General features: G+C 52.9%; 1 protein-coding gene across 3 annotated transcripts in view; it reads left to right on the top strand.

Moving 5' to 3' along the window:
* The window catches only part of ATP8A2 (ATPase phospholipid transporting 8A2), a 2,139,258-nt gene that overhangs the window by 930,898 nt on the left and 1,195,164 nt on the right, over nt 1-13,196 (top strand). The window lies entirely within an intron of this gene.

The raw sequence follows: 13,196 nt of genomic DNA, 5'->3' as shown, positions 1-13,196 counted from the left end.
ATACTGTACATTGTTTGCATTGTGATTATTTGGATCACATATATACATAAAAAACATTTCTTTGATACAATTGTGAAGTTTTTTGTTGAACAATTGTCTTCCATCAACTAATTGAAGTTTCTTGTGTATTCAATTCATAGAAAAATAAGTGTATTCTATTCGATTCTGCTGTGCACTCGGTATACTGGTGATCATTCACCAGCAGCTTCATATGTTTATGAAATACAAATACATGATCGACTCCCCATGCATGGAGGCATTGGTCTCTGCAAAGAGGAAATAGTGAGCAATGTGACAATCTGACATGTTTTCGAGATACCCTTACATGATCATTTTTCCATAAAAATGATCACGCTTTGCACAGTGGAAGTGCGAGGATCATTCCGCTAAGGAAGCACACTCCTTTTCATTCATGAATACATCAGAGGCATTTACAGTACATTTAATCCTTTTGGTAAAAAAAACACCTGAGCGAGTATTTATTATGTAGTTTCTCACGCAGCTAGCAGAAAGGGCCTCATGGGACTGCTGCCCAACTACGTACACAAAACATTGTTCAACGAGCATGGAATAGCACCGGAACATTGTTCTTTAAAGAATCCATACCATAATAAATAACTCTTCTAGTCTTGAACTTTAACCTGTTAAAAACACACTTTCTGCTCAAATTACAGGAGCAATTCTTGAACTCTTAGAACCCTATTTACACTTGTTCGTATCAAACCGCCCCTGTAACTCCTTTCATGTTTGCAATTGCAGCCCATTTCAAGCGCTCATGACCTGCGCTCATAAACACTATTAACTTCAGAGCCGTTCTTATGATCCTTTGGAGTTCCACCCCAAACCCTCTGCCAAGCTATACAGACCTTCCTATAGCGACACTCCTGGCCCTGGGCGTCAAATACGGGTAAGCAGGAGCGGCATGCAGGGCTGGTATTTGGTCTCCCTCAGGCTAGGCGGCAAGCGTAATTTTAAAACTTTGCCCCAAACGGATGTCACGGACCCTGTAGTCAGTCATGAGTGCAGTGCTGTGTGCGTCACTGTGCTGAGCGGCCCCTGGAGGCAGGCGCGGCGCGGGGGCTGTGGGGTCCACCATGTCTCAGAGACTCTGACTCACCTGAGGCCTGCAGCTTCGGCGGCAGGCAAAGGCGGGCAGCAGAAGACTGCGGTTAGCAATTATTTATTTATGTTCTCTCGGTCCCTCTCAGTGCCTCGGACCTCCGGCTGTCTCACGTGCAGTTTAAATTGCGCACGACAATACTACGGAGCCCTGCCCCACCCTATGCCCCACCCTGAGGCTGAAGACCACTGTTCTGTGCTCACGCGCACCATGTAGCCAGTACGCACGCACCATTTAATTTATGAGGTGAGGCTGCAACGCCGGTGAGCGTAACTTTAAAACGATGTCCCAGATGGACGTCAGGAACCCTGCTGTCAGTGAGTGAAGTACAGTGTGCGATACTCTCCTTAGTGGGTCCCTGGAGCTCAGCCCCCCCACCCCCCCACAACGTGGTGGCTGCGGGGCCTATGTTGCGCCCATGCTGAGACTGCAGACGATTATCACAGATAGAATGACAATGGGCCCTATTATAGTGACAGCATGTGGTGTGCCTTCTCCTGCACAAATCTTGATTGCAGAAAGGGCCTGATGTCGCTTTGCAAAGCTGCGTGCATACTGAAAAACTGTGAAGTGCACGATTGTCTCAACCTTATATAAACTTATTTTGACTTGTACTTATTTTGGTTGTCTATTTACTTATATACTATTGTGCGACCTCCTCTAATATGTCTGTAAAACAGATGTTTGTCCCAAATTTTTGTCCTGAATTTTGACAACCTGCCCTGAATTTTGACCCTTTGTCCTTAATTTTTACACTGACCATCCTGAATTTGCACCCATGCCATTTGGTCACCCTAGGTGGGCCTGAGTGCACAGGGCGCCAGTTCTTTCCACAGCATGGGACGCCCAAAAGACTGCTGCTGCTGGTGTGTGCTAGGACTCAATAGCCCATAATCCTCTTTTGCCGTTGTAGGTGGAGGAGGGGGGGCCTGGGCGCGTAGTTACATCATCAATGTCTAATACCTATCTGCACTGCAACAATACTGACTTGCTATATTTCCTCAAGACAGATAGATGTGAAGTTATAACAAATGTATTGTATTGTATTGTATTGTATAAAATATTTGTATAGCGCAGCTATCACCCCACGGGTATCCTGGCGCTTAGAGACCATGATGACATAAGGCAACAACTCGATTAGGCCGCTAAACAGGAAACCTACTAGCTGTTTCTGGCAAATAGCCAGGTCTTAAGGTTCCTCCTAAACATCAGTAATGAGTCGACTTGTCTGAGGCTTAGGGGAATTTCATTCCAAAGACAGGCTGCTGCCGAACCAAAAGCTCTGCCCCCCAGCTTTGTCGAATTCACTCTGGCAACAGACGCCAGGCCTTGGCTGGCGGACCGGAGGAGTCTTTTGGGCGCATACCAGTCGTGTAACGCTCTAAAGACAAGGCATAGGGATTTAAAACTGACTCTATCCTTGATAGGAAGCCAATGTAGGTCCCTCAGTGCCAGCGTCGCGGAAGAGTTACGCTGTCTCTTAAGGGCCAATTTAGCTGCCATAGACTGGACTCTTTGCAACCCCTGTAGAATGTACTTGGGTGCACCTAAATACAAGGAGTTGCAGTAGTCCAGTCTACTCATGATGATGCTGCGGACCACCAGTGGTCTCACTTCACTAGATAGTAGAGGAAGGATCTGGCGGAGGGCTCTCAATAGTGCAAAACATATGCCAATTGTTTTATTGGCCTGGGTTTTCATTTGGAGGTCTTCATCAAACATGACTCCCAGGTTACGAACCGTCCTGGATGCCTCTATAAGGGCATCCTCTGGTCCGAACCTAAATTCACCCATTAGTTGTCTGGACAGTCTCGCTGCACCACAGTACAGCAGCTCTGTTTTCCCCGCATTGAGCTGGAGAGAATTAGCTCCTAGCCAGTCTGAAATCTGCCCCATACACGCCTGAAAGGAACTCTTGGATACTGCATGCTCTCCTTTGGTGGAGAATGACAATTGAATGTCATCGGCGTAGTTGACGACGTCAATCCCAAAAGATTTTATGATGGGGATCAAAGGGCTAAGATAGACATTAAAAAGTATCGGGCTGATTGCTGAGCCCTGGGGTACTCCAGAGCATACTGGGGACCAAGAGGAGACATATGGCACCATACTGACCGCCTGCTGTCGACCTGACAGATAAGATTGAAACCATTTCAGGGCACATCCCCTCACTCCAATGCTCTCTAGTCTTCCCACCAATACTGCGTGATTGACCGTGTCAAATGCGGCCGACATATCCAGTAGGACCAACACTGAAGAGGTCCCACTGTCGGCTCGCATTCTCAACTTGTCCATCACTGTGATCAGAGCGGTCTCCGTCCCGTGTCCTGGACGGAACCCAAACTGGTCCCTGTCCAGGAGAAGATTCTCCTCTAGGTAACATGACAGAGACCTACTGACCAGCTTTTCCAAGATTTTAATAGGAAAAGGCAACAGGGATATGGGGCGAAAACTAACTGGCAGCGAGGATCCAGAGATGGCTTCTTCAACAGGGGGGTCACCATCACTTGTTTCCAGGCACCTGGTACCGCTCCTTCTTTCAAGGATTGGCAACATATGAGCCGTAAGGCCGGTAAAAGGATGGGGCCATACTCCTTCCAGATTTTATGAGGAAGGGGGTCAAGAGATGATCCAGATTAGACCTCCAGTGCTAAGCTGTTGAAGAGATCGTCTGTGAGGGGTTGGAAATGTTCCAGTGAGGTGGTAGATCTGTTATCCTTAATAGTTGGTGGTGATCCCTTAGTCATTATCAAAGCCCTCCACAATTTTGGCTACTTTGTCAATAAAGAAAGTGGCAATCTCATTGCAGAGACTTTGTGGATTCCATTAGCCGTACACCCAGGGTTACTAAGGTCTTTAACGATTTTGAAATAACCTTAGTACTGTTGGGCGCCTGTAAGATGGAACTGGCATAAAACTGTGCCTTGGCTCCCCTGATGGCTTGATTATATTGGGCTTGGGCTAATCTAGACGCTGTTTTATCTGACTCCGAGTATGACCTCCGCCATCTTCGTTCTGCCTGCCGGCGGGCAGAGCGGAGCTTTCTCAGCTCCTCACTGAACCACGGTGCAGAAGGTATAGCCTTGATTTTACGTCTTTTCCTGGGAATGCAGCCATCGAGAGTGTTGTTTATGAAATTGCTGTAGCTATTATAGTTCTCCTCTACTGAGACATCAGGGTCATATTGATATTGCTCAGTGAAAGGAGGGACTAGACTCTCTTTTGACAATTTTGACCAATCTCGGCCCCACCGAAAGGAAGTTTGTTTTTTCCCTATCGGTGAAGCTCTGGGTATAGTAATCCTAAAGCATATCAAGAAATGATCTGTCCAGCTTAGCGGGGATATGTTAAGCACCTCAAGCTCAGACTGCTTGGCGAAAACCAAGTCAAGCGCATGTCCTCCCTGATGAGCTGGCTCTTGGATGTGTTGAAATAGGCCGCAGTTTTCACAGGTTTGACTGAGAGCTTGAAGATGATTCCCCAGGCCCCCCGTCTCCCAGAGATTGAAATCACCAAGTATTAGAAATCTAGAATGTGTTAGTGCTAAGTCGGCAATGGTGTCGAGTAGGGCCTGTTGTTGATGATCAGGGCCCGGGGGTCCGTAGCAGACCAGGCCAGTCAACACTCTCCCTTTGGGTTCTTGTAAAGTAAAACCCAAAAGTTCGTGCCCAGCTATCTCGTTTACCTGCAGCGATGCACAGTCCCATTTTTCTTTGAATATTAACCCTACTCCTCCTCCTCCTCCCCGTTAAGCGGGGTTTATGAAGAATTTTGTAGCCTGGTGGGCAGGCAAACCCAATTTCCACCAGGGAGTCTGGGGTTATCCAGGTCTCGGTAATGAATAGGAAATCTAGGTTCAGATCTTCCAGCAGGTTAAAGATCTCCTGATGATGCTTTATCAGGGACCTGCTGTTGATCAAGCCACATATCAAGGTCAATAGAGATCCCCCCCGTCCAACCTTACCGATATTGAGCAGACTGTCCCTCGAGTAACAGATCCGACCTGTACTGGTTAAACCAGCGTGAGGGGCGCTTGGCGCGACCGAGGCGCGGACAGGCGTAGACGGGCTTGCCTCTGGCGCGCCTCTGGCACGCCATCGGCGCGCCCGCTGCGCGCTTGCATCCCTCTTTTTGAAATAGGGCCAGCCACTAGACCGCTAACAAAAATGGCGCTCGGTGGATGGCGCGTTCCTCGGCCGTTCCGTGACTGTCTCACCAAGCGGTGAAGTGAGTAATCTTTTTTTTTTTTTTTTTTGAAAAAGTTTTTATTGAACAATGTTTCGGTTACAAGTATGGGCCTACAACCACCCGGGCCGGCCGCTAGGTACATAAGGAAATATACACATATCAAGGCTGCAGTTCGTTCCCAGGGCACTGCCCCGCAGTGGCTCAAGATAGTTCTCGAAGAACAGCAAGTGTCAGTCCAACAAGAACAGAAACAAAAGGAAAAACAATAAAAACAAAAGGCGAGTTACGAGGGATACCAGTGCGGTTCAGGCTCCCCCCGGGAAATTCCAGTCAGAACATTTGAGCAATCCGCTAAAGAGAGGAGTACCGGGAGGCCGGGGACGGAGGGGGGGGGGGAAGGGGGTCAAGGGAGATGAACGTCCATATGTAGTTGTTACAAAAAGCGCCAGGAGCCGTCAAGGGTCAGGGGGACATGGCGATATCAGTGTCTACCAGGGGGGGCGTACAGATGCCTCCGCGATACGCATTCCATTGACCCCAAATTCTACCCCATGCCCCCGGCTTGCCACGGGCCACATACACTGTCTTCTCCCGAAACATACACCAGTCCATATTCTCCTTCCATACTGACACGGTGGGCGGCCGTTGAGCGCCCCAAAGTTGCGCTATATCCCTCTTGGCAATCATGTTCCCTAGGGCCGCCCACCGAGTCTGAGCCGCGTTGTAGTCATTGGGCTCCCACACATTCAGGACACAGCGACGCACCTCCGGCAGCAGCACAACCCCGGTGACCTGTCCCATAACCGTGTGGACCCGGCGCCAGTAGTCCGCCACCTCGCGGCACTCCCAAAGGATATGAAGAAAGGTGGCGTTGAGCCCGCAGCCTCGTTTACAGAGCCCGTCGTCGGAAAATCCCATCGCGACCAAGCGCGGACCCGTAACATACACCCGGTGGAGAATCTTGAGCTGTACCAACCGGAGACGAGCCGGAATGGCAACCTCCTTGGGGGACGACAGTGCAGACTGCCAGTCTTCGTCGTCCAATTCAACCCCATCCCCAGTCCAAGCCTCCCGAAGGCGAACCAGGAGATCCGCCCGGTGATTAATCAATTTTTTATAAATTAAAGAAATAGTACTATCAGGGACATGTCCGTCAAGTACGCGGTCCTCGAGGGGCGAGGAAACAGGGATCTTGGTCCCCTCCCCGAAGACCGAGAGCAGGGCGTGTCGAACCTGGGCGTAGCGGAAGAACTCCCTGTCGGTCAGCTCGTATTCGGCCTGGAGCACCGCGAAAGTCTTGACCGCGCCCTTGTGCCACAGGTCTCCCACTTTGCTGATACCAATCGTGTCCCACTGGTCAAACCCCTTGGTGGTCCACAAGCTGCCCAGGCGGTCGGAGGCAAACAAGGGAGTAGCACATGTCATTCGCTCACTCCAGCCCATGGCCGCAGTGGCAGCCCTCCAGGTCCGCACAGCAATCTTAGTAGGACCCGTAAGGGTCCGGTCAGCCAGGCGGGAATAAAGTGCCCTGTTGTAGTTCCCGCCGGGAAGCAGGAACTTGTCCATCTCATACGCCGGATTCAAGCCGGGCGCATACGTGGCGTGGTTAATGGCAGATAGCTGCGAGGCCCAATAGTACCTGCGAATGTCAGGAAGCGCGATGCCCCCGTCATACCAGGGGAGAGTGAGCTTGGCAAGAGCAATACGCGCCCGGCCGTTCCACACCAGTCTCCTCTGCAGGCTCTCCACCTCCCGAAAGTAGGCCACTGGGATAACGTCGAAGGAGTTCTGGAGTGCATAGAGGAACCTGGGAAGGGACATCATTTTAAACAGCGCGGCCCGACCCAGCGGGGACAGGGGCAGCCTGCACCACCGGGCCGTGTCCTCACGCAGTCGCCGAAGTGGACGCAGAAGATTCTGCTCGTAGCGAGCCACCGGGTCCAGCGAAACGTATATCCCCAGGTACTTAAAGCCGCTCAGAGATATTTGAATCGGGAGCCGAGGCGGCAGGAGAGGAGGACCACCAGCGATGGGATAAACGCAGGATTTAGACCAATTGATCGTGAGACCCGAATTGTTCCCAAAGGAGGTCAGAACGTCAAAGAGGACGTTGAGTGACTGCCGCGGTGAGGTGAGATACAGGAGAATGTCGTCCGCATACAGCGAGACCCGATCTTCAAAGCCCGGGCCCCACCGGATCCCTCTAAGCGAGGGCTCCCAACGGAGCCAGGCAGCGAGTGGCTCCAGGGCGAGAGCAAAAAGCAACAGGGACAACGGGCACCCCTGCCTCGTGCCCCTGCCGAGGGCAAAGGGCCGAGAGACCCGCCCATTCACCACCACTTGAGCCATGGGTCCCGTGTAAAGGAGCCTCACCCAGCCAATAAATCCCTCTCCAAAGCCGAATTTATCCAAGACGGCCCAGAGGAATGGCCACTCAATAGTGTCAAATGCCATCGTGGCATCCAAAGAGACCAGCACGGCCGGTTCGGTGAGGAGCTCCGCCCTGGCGAGGACCCCGTGCAGACGCCGCAAGTTAAGAGCGGTGTTGCGGTGCGGGATAAAGCCGCATTGGTCCGGATGAATAAGGTCGCACACGACACTCAACAATCGATTGGCCAGGACTTTCGCCAGGATTTTAGGCTCCGCATTGAGCAGTGAAATAGGCCGGTAAGAGGTACAGCGGTCACGCGGCTTGCCCTCCTTGGGGAGAACGACTATAGTGGCCAAGCGCTGGTCGGCCGGGAGGGAACCCGCCGCAAGAGAGTCGCGGAACATGCGGCTGAGGAAGGGCGCAAGCTTATCAGGACGCAATTTGTATAGTTCAATGGGCAGACCATTAGGACCCATAGCCTTGCCCGAGCGAAGGGAACGAATCGCGGTCGCTATTTCATCCGACGATAAGGGGGCGTCCAGCCGCTCCCGGTCCTCAACGGACAGGCCGGGCAGAGCAATATCTCTCAGTAGGAGGCGAGAGTCATCCTCGTCCCTGTCAGTCACCGGGGAGTACACCGCCCGGAGGTGGTCAGCGAAGCATTCCACAATCTCCTCCGGCTCAGTCACACACACACCATCCGCAGCACGCAACTCGGGGACCACACGATTCACTCTCTCCTTTTTGTCCAGCCATGCAATCAACTTTCCCGCCTTGTCCCCCGCGTCATACAATCGGCCCTGCTGCTCCCTATACATAGTTTTGGCCGCGTCAGTGACCAGGGACCTATATTCGAACTGTTTCAGGCTAAGGGCATGTAGCCCGTCCGGAGTAACATTCGCCTCCAAGGCCGACTCCAGCCCCGAGATGTCAGTCTCCAGCTTCACCACCGCCTCGCTCCTAACCTTCTTGGCCACCACTATCTGGGCGAGGGCGTGTCCACGTATAACAGTTTTAAAGGCTTCCCAAAGGGACAACGCAGACGACACCGACCCCTCGTTTTCACTGAAGTATTGGTCCATGGCCTTAACCAGGCTGTCACGAGTCACAGGGTCCCGCAGGTACCAGGGGTTAATGGGAGCTATCCGCCCTGCGGACCGCGACCCGGTGTCAAAGACAAGCCACAGCGGAGAATGGTCGGAGATACCACGCGCCAGGTGTCTGACCTCTCGAATCCGACCAGTCTGCGCCGCGGGCATAAGGAAGTAGTCTAACCTGGAGAGACTCCCATGCGCCCCCGAATGAAAGGTGAACTGGCACTGGGTCGGATGCATTAGTCTCCAACTATCCACCAAGCCGAAGGTCTCCAACATCCCACCCAGCCATGACTGGGCAGCGGGGAGGGTCCTCGGTGGGTGACGATCCAGTTCACCCGAAACCACAGAATTAAAGTCCCCGCCCATGAGCAGGAGGCCGTCCGGGAGGTCAAGCAGCATTCGACCCAAATCAGTAAAGGTGGAGTTCTGGAGGCCCGGGGGGACATAGACTGAAACCAGGGTAAGGGGCTGCCCCTCCCACCTCCCAATCAGACACACATAGCGCCCTCTGTCATCCGAGACTATCCTCGTGATCTCCACCGGAAGGGAGGCCCGCAGGAGAATGCCCACCCCCCTGGAGCCAGTTGTGAAACCAGAATGGGCTACGAGGCGGTATCCCCCCCTGTTCATCGCATGGCAGACATTGCCGACCAAATGCGTCTCCTGGAGAAACACCACATCAGGGGTCAAACGACGCAAATATTGCAGTACAACACCCCGCTTAATACGGTCCCCCAACCCATTGACGTTCCACGACATAAGCCTCAACCCGTCTCCCCCCATCCCCTCCAATAGGTCAAGAGGCCCCCAGCCCGCAGCACCGCTCCCAAATATGGATAAAAATCAATACCTCGCCCTGTAAACAAGAAACACACAACTAAACAACCCCTCTTCCCCCCCAACCCCACCCCAAGTCCAACGCCCCCCACCCTGCACCCCTGCGGGCCAAAGACCCCCCCCAACTTGCAGTGTGCCTGTCGCCCCACTAACCCCATTCTACAAAAAGACCCCGGAGGAGGAAAGGGACCCGAACCCGCCCGCACCCCTCACGGGTCCTGGTAAAACACAGTATGCAAAAGAAGTAAGACCCAACTGTACAGTGCAAAACCGCAAAAGCAAGGACCAAAGGTCAGTCTAAGGGGACCCGTCACCTGCGGTGCCCCCAGAGGGCCCGGGCCGGCCACCCCCGTCCGGCAGCGAGTCCAGCCAGTCACTTGCGGCCACAGGAGTGTCAAAAAAGGCTGTCCGCTCTCCATGCTCCACTCGAAGTTTCGCCGGGTAGAGCATCGAATACTTCAGGCCTAGCTCGCGGAGACGGCGCTTCACCCCCTGGAATCCCATCCGCTGTTTCTGGACCAGTTGCGTGAAGTCCGGGTAAAAGTTGATGGTCGAGTTCTCGTAGCGGACCGGGCCACGGGTCCGTGAAGCCTGCAGAATAGCATCGCGGTCCCTGTAGTGGAACAGTTTAGCCACGATAGGCCTCGGGAGGGCCCCCGGCCGCGGCCGGCCGCCCGGAACTCGATGGGCCCGCTCCACAGCGAAGAATTTGCTTAGGCCAACCGGGGACAACTGTTGCAGGATAAGTTCCTCGACCACGAGGTCCACCGGGCGGCTGTCGGAGGACTCCGGTACCCCAATGATGCGGATATTGTTGCGTCGGGCCCGGCCCTCGAAGTCCTCAAGCCGCCGGGCCATATGGTCGTTGACCACTCTAATGTCCCCAAGCGCGGCCCGCAGATCCGACACCTCCGCACCCAGGGTGGAGGTCCGTGTATAAAGGGCCTGGACCTTCTCGTTGGTTTTAGAGAGGTCGGCCCGAATCAGGGTGACGTCGATCGCGACAGTGTCGATCTTACGGGCCAGGGCCTCGTATTGCGTCGCGATAGTTTCCCTGATGCCCTCGATGGCACCCATAATGTCCTGTAGGGAAGGTTCCGCAGCGACGGTCGTGCCTCCCCCCGCAGCATCCGGGGAAGGGCCAGCAGCGCCAGGGGACCCCCTGCCCTGGGTATAGCGGTCCATGTTGTTGCTCTGGACCGCTCCCCCGCGCAGTGAAGCCTTGGTCTTGCGCCCCTCCGGACCCCCTTTGCCCGCCATATGAGCGCAGTCACTCAATGGGACCTCCGATCAAGGGGTGCGCGGGTGCCAGCGAAAGGACCACAAACTGTCGGTGTAGGGGTCGGAGGCGTCAGACCCGCCAGTAGCAGATGGAAGCAAACCTCGGGCAGAGGCCCAGGAGGCACCTCGCCACCTCGAGCACGCACGCCAGCTGATCTCCTGAAGGCCAAAACCGAAACCGAAAGTGCTGAATCGGTAACTGGCACCGCGCTGAGGCCGCTGTTGTTCAATTGCAGCCCGGCCCCACGGGTCACCTTCACCCCGGCCACCTCCGTCGGGCGGGTCCCAAAAGTTCCGGCGACGATAGCTCAGGATTCCCAGGTCCGATTAGAGTTTTGAAAAGAGATATATAGTCAGCTGGTCTTCATCTCTCAGATTCCATACACCAAATCAGGATATTCTCAGGATTTATTCCGAGGAGCAGAAAGGGTCCGGGGAGCCCTGTGCTCACGCGACCATCTTGGATGCGCGCTAGGCTCCTCCTCCGAGTAATCTTTTTTAGTGTGCAAGCAAGTGGGCAGAACAGTTTATTTATATTAAAATGGCAATTCTCAACAATTAAAACCTGTGTCACTAGCCTGGAATAGTGATGCCAAGCGTCGCGCTAAACAGCCTGCCCTCCGTCAACAGGGAAGCAGAGCGGCAGAGCAACAGCTAAGTATGAATTCCGGTAGAGTGTCCTGCAATCTGCACCCTCCGTTTACCTTGCTAAACGTCTCTGATAGTAGCGTAACCTCTCTTAAATATACTTCTCCTTGCGATACAGTGGCATTCTATAATGATGAGTGAAATACAGCCTTCATTTGAAAACCTGCATCCCCATTGGAAACATGTTGCTCCAAATCCCTACCCCCATCCAGGCTTCCATCGTCCTGCGAATCTGGCTATGCTTTTAAGCTAGTATTATACTGCATATGCACTTTCCATTTGCTAATTTATTACTCGGTGCTTAGCGCCATAGACTATATTAGACCTGCAGATAAAACTATTTTGCACTTAACAGTAGCCGCTGCAGAATGCCGTGCGGATGGTGGGAGACAGTGCGACTGTGCTAGGTGTCCTTCAGGCCGACGGGCAGCCAGTGTCTGCCCTGCACCTGACCATTACTATTACTGGTAGCCCTGTTTCCACTCGCACATCAGCTTTCATTGCACTGCCGCCGGCTGCCGCTGGGTGGTGCTGCAGGAACAGAACACGCTTATTTGCAGACGGATATAATTCCCAGGGGAGCTTGTCAGGTGCTTTGACTCTTTTTAGTCTGTTCTTCTAAAAGTGCACGCCTTAGCCTTTAAGTGTGGGTTGGCATTTCATTTCTGGCTTTAACTCAGGAGGAGGTGATGTCATTTTACCCTCTAATACAGGTTAGGCATTCCACCAAATGTCTGAACTTTTCATACGATTTGCCTTGTAAAGTCAGCCAGCTCCCGCGTCTGCATCTATTAATTCAGTGTGTCCCGCCCGAGTGCCAGCCAGTAAAAGAAACATTTCTACAGGTTTAGCGTGTATAATTTATATGTGGTTTTAGGAAAGCTTTTTGGGTGTATTACAGCAAGGATAGGACCGGAGGCAGGACCAGAGGCAGCGCTGGTAAAAATATGTGACTAGCCTCATGTTGTGCTAAGCAAGCACAGCGCGAGTCTCCAGATCAGGGTGTTTGAGGGGTGCAAGCTGGAGGCGGGAGGCCTTCTTCCTGTGAGCAAAATTTAATGAAACATGGAGCTTAATACTGAATGCTTGAGTTTGATGTGCAGTGACACGTGGGCCATTGTGGGCCCTAGGCCCACACGCTACAAAAAATGATGACACAGACACGGTGGCTATACTTAGTTAACTGGCCACGTGCACCCAGACCCTTTTATTGGCAGGGTCATGTCACTCGTGATGCCTGTGTTGGATGGGTGTGGGGTGCAAGTGTGTCCCACCCTCTAGGGAGTGACTGGTAAACTCAGTGCCTGCTGCGACACTAGAACACCTTCAGCACGACACTACGTCCCTCTCAAACTTTATTAAAAAGAAAACAAAGTCCAACCTATGGAAATAAACTATGCACATGGGACATCACATAGTCTTTCGGTCTTGAGAGGCAGTCTGCGGTACAACAGTGGACAGGTGCAGCTGGGAGCCCCCGGTATCTCTGCACATGTCCATAATTTAACCAGCTACTACTGGGCACGAACGATGCGTTGATGGATTCCATACTGTTTGGCAGCCTGTCCGTCGGATCAATGTCCACCTACACACTGTTGGATGACTGGGTGTGCTCTTGCGGTGGTGCTGTTGGTGTCTGACAACTCAAACATGG

The sequence above is a fragment of the Triturus cristatus genome, chromosome 8 (genome assembly GCF_964204655.1).
Source record: "Triturus cristatus chromosome 8, aTriCri1.1, whole genome shotgun sequence".
Classification (NCBI taxonomy): domain Eukaryota; kingdom Metazoa; phylum Chordata; class Amphibia; order Caudata; family Salamandridae; genus Triturus; species Triturus cristatus.
The sequence above is the reverse complement of the archived record's forward strand: the minus strand, read 5'-3'. Positions and strand labels throughout refer to the sequence as shown.